This window comes from Arachis hypogaea, chromosome 10, assembly GCF_003086295.3.
Source record: "Arachis hypogaea cultivar Tifrunner chromosome 10, arahy.Tifrunner.gnm2.J5K5, whole genome shotgun sequence".
In the NCBI taxonomy this organism is placed as follows: Eukaryota; Viridiplantae; Streptophyta; class Magnoliopsida; order Fabales; family Fabaceae; genus Arachis; species Arachis hypogaea.
Genome location: NC_092045.1, coordinates 97,772,528 through 97,779,244, shown reverse-complemented (window position 1 = coordinate 97,779,244; position 6,717 = coordinate 97,772,528). Strand labels below are relative to the sequence as shown.

Sequence of the window (6,717 nt, the reverse complement as noted above, 5' to 3'; positions counted from 1 at the left end):
ATTGTTTTTCTCTCTCCTCATTAAAAATTCAAAAAAAAAAAATAAAAAATATCTCTTTTCAAGTAAATAATACAGAGAAATGAAGATTCAGAACATACAGCAGAGGAATCACAAAGGAAGGAATTCTGGCGTTAAACGCCAACCAGGGTATCTGGCTGGGCGTTAAACACCCAAAGAGGCAGCATTCTGGGCGTTAAACGTCAGAATGGATAGCATCCTGGGCGTTTAACGCCAGGATGACACAGGGGAGGTAATTTCGTTTCAAATTCAAATTTTTTCAAATTTTCATGTTTTAATTCATGATTTTCAAATCTTATCTTTCTCTTTTAATGCTTTTGAAAATTTTAAAACTAATTTTTCAAAAAATCTTTTTTCTTAAATTTTCAAAAAAAAAATCATTGCTAACAATTAATGTTTTGATTCAAAAATTTCAAGTTTGTTACTTTCTTGTTAAGAAAGGTTCAATCTTTGAATTCTAGAATCATATCTTTTAGTTTCTTGTTAGTCAAGTCATCAATTTTAAAAATCAAACCTTTTTAATTTCCTTTTTAATTTTCTTTTCAATCATATCTTTTCAATCATTTCCTTTTTCAATCAGATCTTTTTCAATCATATCTTTTTTTTTTAACTTTAATTTCAAAATCTTTTTCTAACTTCTTATCTTTTTCAAAATTTATTTTCAAATCTTTTTCACTTCTCATTTTCGAAAATCACTAACCCCCTTTTTCAAAAATCTTTTTAATTAACTAATTATTTTAAATTCTAATTTTATGTTATTTCTTTTAAATTTTTGAAAACTCTTTCTCTCTCATCTCTTTCTATTTATTTTATTTAATTGCTAACATTCCTCCTCTACTCATCTAAAAAATTTTTTCGAACTCACCTCCTCTCTCTTCTCATTCTTCTACTTCTTTTCCTCTGACACATCAAGGAATCTCTATATTGTGACATAGAGGATTTTACTACTCCCTTTTGTTCTCTTCTTTTTCATATGAGTAGAAACAAGGATAAAAACATTATTGTTGAAGCTGATCCTGAACTTGAAAGGACTCTGAAGAAGAAGCTAAGAGAAGCTAAAGCACCACACTCCGAAGAGGACCTTTCAAAAAATTTCAAAAAAGAAGTAGACATGGCAGCCAAACCAACAACAATGCAAGAGATGCAAGGAAGATGCTTGGTGACTATACTGCATCAACTTCCAACTTCTATGGAAGAAGCATCTCAATTCCTATCATTAGAGCAAACAACTTTGAGCTTAAGCCTCAATTAGTTTCTCTAATGCAGCAAAATTGCAAGTTTCATGGACTTCCATCGGAAGATCCTCATCAGTTCTTAGTTGAATTCTTGCATATCTGTGATACTGTTAAGACCAATGGGGTTGATCCCGAGGTCTACAGACTTATGCTTTTCCCCTTTACTGTAAGAGACAGAGCTAGAACATGGTTGGACTCACAACCTAGAGAAAGCATGAACTCTTGGGACAAGTTGGTCAATGCTTTCTTGACCAAATTCTTTCCACCTCAAAAGATGAGCAAGTTTAGAGTGGAAGTCCAAACCTTCAAATAGAAGGAAGGTGAATCCCTCTATGAAGCTTGGGAAAGATATAAGCAATTAACCAAAAGGTGTCCTTCTGACATGCTTCCAGAATGGAGCATCATATGTATATTCTATGATGGTCTGTCTGAATTGTCCAAGATGTCATTGGACCATTATACTGGTGGATCTCTTCATCTGAAAACCAGTGCATTGAGATGGTTGTAAATAACCAGTTCATGTACACTTCTGAAAGAAATCCTGTGAATAATGGGATGACTCAGAAGAAAGGAGTTCTAGAGATTGATACTCTAAAGGCCATATTAGCTCAGAAAAAAATATTGACTCAGCAAGTCAATATGATTTCTATGAATCTGACTGGATTGCAAGCTGCATCTGGCAGTGCTAAAGAGGCCTTCTCTGAAGGAGAAGCTTATGACCCTGAGAATTCTGCAATAGAAAAGGTGAATTACATGGGAGAATCCTATGGAAACACCTATAATCCTTCATGGAGGAATCATCCAAATTTCTCATGGAAGGATCAACAAAAGCCTCAACAACAATAATGGTGGGAGAAATAAGTTTGGCAATAGCAAACCTTTTTCCATCATCTTCTCAGCAACAGACAGAGAATTCTGAGCAAAGCTTCTCTGGCTTAGCAAACATAGTCTCTGATCTATCTAAGACCACTCTCAGTTTCATTAATGAAACAAGGTCCTCCATAAAAAATTTGGAGGCACAAGTGGGTCAGCTGAGTAAAAGAGTTACTGAAACTCCTCCTAGTACTCTCCCAAGCAATACAAAAGAGAATCCCAAAAGAGAGTACAAGGCCATAACTATAACCAAAATGGCCGAACCTAGAGAGAGTGAAAAAACAGTGATTTCCAGTGAGGAAGACCTCAAGGGATGTCCACTGACCAATAAGGAGTCCCCTATTGAGGAACCAAAGGAATCTAGGGCTCATACAGAGACCATAGAGATTCCACTGAACTTACTTTTGCCATTCATGAGCTCTGATGAGTATTCTTCCTCTGAAGAGGACGAAGACACTGTTGAAGAGCAATTTGCTCAGTATCTAGGAGTAATCATGAAGCTGAATGCCAACTTATTTGGTAATGAGACTTGGGAGGATGAACCTCCATTTCTCATTAATGAACTGAATACATGGATTCAGCGGACATTGCCTCAAAAGAAATCGGATCCCGAAAAGTTCCTAATACATTGCACCATAGGCCCCATGACTTTTGAAAAGGCTCTGTGTGACCTGGGGTCAGGTATCAACCTCATGCCACTCTCTGTAATGGAGAAACTAGGGATCTTTGAGGTACAAGCTGCAAGAATCTCACTAGAGATGGCAGACAAATCAATGAAACAGGCTTATGGACTTGTAGAGGATGTCTTAGTGAAGGTTGAAGGCCTTTACGTCCCTACTGACTTCATAATCCTAGACACTGGGAAGGATGAGGATGAATCCATCATCCTTGGAAGACCCTTCCTAGCCACAGCAAGCGCTGTGATTGATGTGGACAGAGGAGAGTTAGTCCTTCAATTGAATGAGGACTGCCTTGTGTTCAAGACTCAAGGATCTTCTTCTGTAAACATGGAGAAGAAGCATGAAAAGCTTCTCTCAATACAGAGTTAGATAGAGCCCCCACACTCAACTTCTAAGTTTGGTGTTGGGAGGCCACAACCATGCTCTGAGCATCTGTGAAGCACTGTAGGAGCTTCATGTCAAGCTATTGACATTAAAGAAGCGCTTATTAGGAGGCAACCCAATTTTATTTATCTATATTAATTACTTTTTCATTCTATTTTCTAGTATTAGTCTATGTCTTCTTTAGGTTGATGATCATGTGAAGTCACAAAAAATAGTTGCAGAATTAAAGCAGAAATAATAAACAGCATAAAAAATAGCACACCCTGGAGAACGAGCTTACTGGCATTCAAACGCCAGTAAGGCTAGCAAAGTGGGCGTTTAATGCCCAGTCTGGCACCATTATGGGCGTTAAATGCCAGAAATGGCACACAGACTGGCGTTTAATGCCAAAAAAGGGTGTCTGGTGTTTGGCTGGCATTAAACGCCAGTAAGGGTAGCAGAATGGGCATTTAACGCCCAATCTGACAGTATTCTAGGCGTTAAATGCCAGAAATGGGTAGCAGCCTGGCGTTCAACGCTAGAAATGCCACACAAAGGGCGTTTAAATGCCAGAAAGGTACAGGGATGAGAAATCCTTGACACCTTAGGATCTATGGACCCCACAGGATCCCTACCTACCCCATCTCATTCTTACTCCTCTTCACACCTTTCCATAACACCCTTCCCCAAACACCATTCACCTATCAAATCCTACCATCTTCCCCATAACCTCTTCACTACTCACATCCATCCACTATTTCCCATCATACAAATCACCTACCCCCACCCACTCAAATTCAAACCATTTCCCTCCCAAACCCAACCCCTATCGCACGGATTCCCTCTCCCCCTTACCCTATATATACCCCTCCTTACTCCTTCATTTTCACACATCACAAACACTCCAAACCCCCCTTGGCCGAACCACTCCTTCACCTTCATCTCCTCCATTTCTTCTTCTTCTACTACTTTTTTTCTTCTTTTGCTCGAGGACGAGCAAACCTTTTAAGTTTGGTGTGGAAAAAGTGTTGCTTTTTGTTTTTTTTCATAACTATTAATGGCATCTAAGGCCAGAGAAACCTCTAGAAAGAGGAAAGGGAAGGCAATTGCTTCCACCTTTTAGTCATAGAAGATGGAGAGATTCATCTCAAAGGTCCATCAAGACCACTTTTATAAAGTTGTGGCCAAGAAGAAGGTGGTCCCCAAAGTCCCCTTCAAGCTCAAAAAGAGCGAATATCTGGAGATCTGACAAGAGATTCGGAGAAGAAGTTGGGAAGCTCTCACCAATTCCATCCAACAAGTCATAATCTTAATGGTTCAAAAGTTCTATACTAATGCATAGATAACTAAGAACCATGATCAAAGTATGAACCCGAACCCAAAGAATTGGCTCAAAATGGTTCGGGGGAAATACTTAGATTTCAGTCCAGAAAATGTGAGGTTGGCATTCAACTTGCCAATGAAGCAAGGAGATATTCATTCTTTCACAAGAAGGGTCAACTTTGATCAAAGGTTGGACCAAGTCCTCATGGACATCTGTGTAGAAGGAGCCCAATGGAAGAGAGACTCCAAAGGCAAGCCAATTCAACTGAGAAGGCTTGACCTCAAACCCATGGCTAGAGGATGGTTAGAGTTCATCCAACGCTTTATCATTCCTACTAGCAACCGATCTGAAGTAACTGTGGATCGGGCTATCATGATCCATAGCATCATGATTGGAGAGGAAGTAGAAGATCATGAGATCATACCTCTAGAACTATACAAGGTGGCTGACAAGCCCTCCACTTTGGCAAGGTTAGCCTTTCCTCATCTCATCTATCACCTATGCAATTTAGCCGAAATTGTCATAGAGGAAGACATCCTCATTGAAGAGGACAAGCCCATCACTAAAAAGAGGATGAAGCTAATAAGAAAGCCCACTCATGGACCTCAACAAGAGCATGAGGAGGTCCCTCATTAAGAAATCCCTGAGATGCCTCAAGGGATGCATTTTCCTCCACACAACTATTGGGAACAACTCAATACCTCTTTAGGGGATTTGAGTTCCAACATGGAGCAACTAAGGATGGAGCACCAAGAGCAACAAAGGCAAGGAAGAGACATTGAGGAGCTCAAGCACTCCATAGGAACTTCAAGAGGAAGAAATAGCCGCCATCACTAAGGTGGACCCGTTCTTTAATTACCTTGTTATTTATTTTTCTATTTTTTTCGTTTCTTGTGCTTTATGTTTTGTCTATGTTTGTGTCTTTATTACATGATCATTAGTGTCTAGTGTCTATGCCTTGAAGTTATGAATGTCCCATGAATCCTTCACCTTTCTTAAATGAAAAATGTTTCTAATTGCAAAAGAACAAGAAGTACATGAATTTTGAATTCTATCTTGAAATTAGTTTAATTATTTTGATGTGGTGGCAATACTTTTTATTTTTTGAATGAATGCTTGAACAGTGCATATTTTTTATAGTGAAGTTTATGAATGTTAAAATTGTTGGCTCTTGAAAGAATAATGAAAAAAGAAAAATATTATTGATAATCTGAAAAATCATAAAATTGATTCATGAAGCAAGAAAAAGCTGTGAAAAATACAAAGCTTGCGAAAAAAATAATGGCAAAAAAGAAAGAAAAATAAAAAGCAAGCAGAAAAAGCCAATAACCCTTTAAACTAAAAGGAAAGAGTAAAGAGGATCCAAGGCTTTGAGCATCATTGGATAGGAGGGCCCAAAGGAATAAAATCCTAGCCTAAGCAGCTAAATCAAGCTGTCCCTAACCATGTGCTTGTGTCATGAAGGTCCAAGTGAAAATCTTGGGATTGAGTGGTTAAAGTCGTGATCCAAAGCAAAAGAGTGTGCTTAAGAACTCTGGACACCTCTAACTGGGGACTCTAGCAAAGCTGAGTCACAATCTGAAAAGGTTCACCCAGTTATGTGTCTGTGGCATTTATGTATCCGGTGGTAATACTGGAAAACAAGATGCTTAGGGTCACGGCAAAGACTCATAAGTAGCTATGTTCAAGAATCAACATACTGAACTAGGAGAATCAATAACAGTATCTGAATTCTGAGTTCCTATGGATGCCAATCATTCTGAACTTCAAAGGATAAAGTGAGATACCAAAACTGTTCATAAGCAAAAAGCTACTAGTCCGATCATCTAATTGGAACTAAGCTTCATTAATATTTTGGGATTTATTGTATATTCTCTTCTTTTTATCTTATTTTGTTTTTATTTGCTTGGGGACAAGCAACAATTTAAGTTTAGTGTTGTGATGAGCGGATAATTTATACGCTTTTTGGCATTGTTTTTAGGTAGTTTCTAGTATGTTTTAGTCACTTTTTAGTATATTTTTTTTAATTTTTATGCAAAATTCACATTTCTGGACTTTACTGTGAGTTTGTGTGTTTTTTTATGATTTCAGGCATTTTCTGGCTGAAATTGAGGGACCTGAGCAAAAATCTGATTCAAAGGCTCAGAAAGGACTGCAAATGCTGTTGGATTCTGACCTCCCTGCACTCGAAGTAACTTTTCTGCAGTGACAGAAGCCCAATTGG

General features: G+C 38.2%; 1 non-coding gene across 1 annotated transcript; it reads right to left on the bottom strand.

Annotated features, from left to right (window-relative positions):
* Positions 1-1,533: 1,533 nt before the first annotated feature.
* Positions 1,534-1,637, bottom strand: LOC112718559 (small nucleolar RNA R71). The gene has a single exon (XR_003160893.1). It is a non-coding gene; the product is annotated as a small nucleolar RNA R71 (small nucleolar RNA).
* Positions 1,638-6,717: the final 5,080 nt, after the last annotated feature.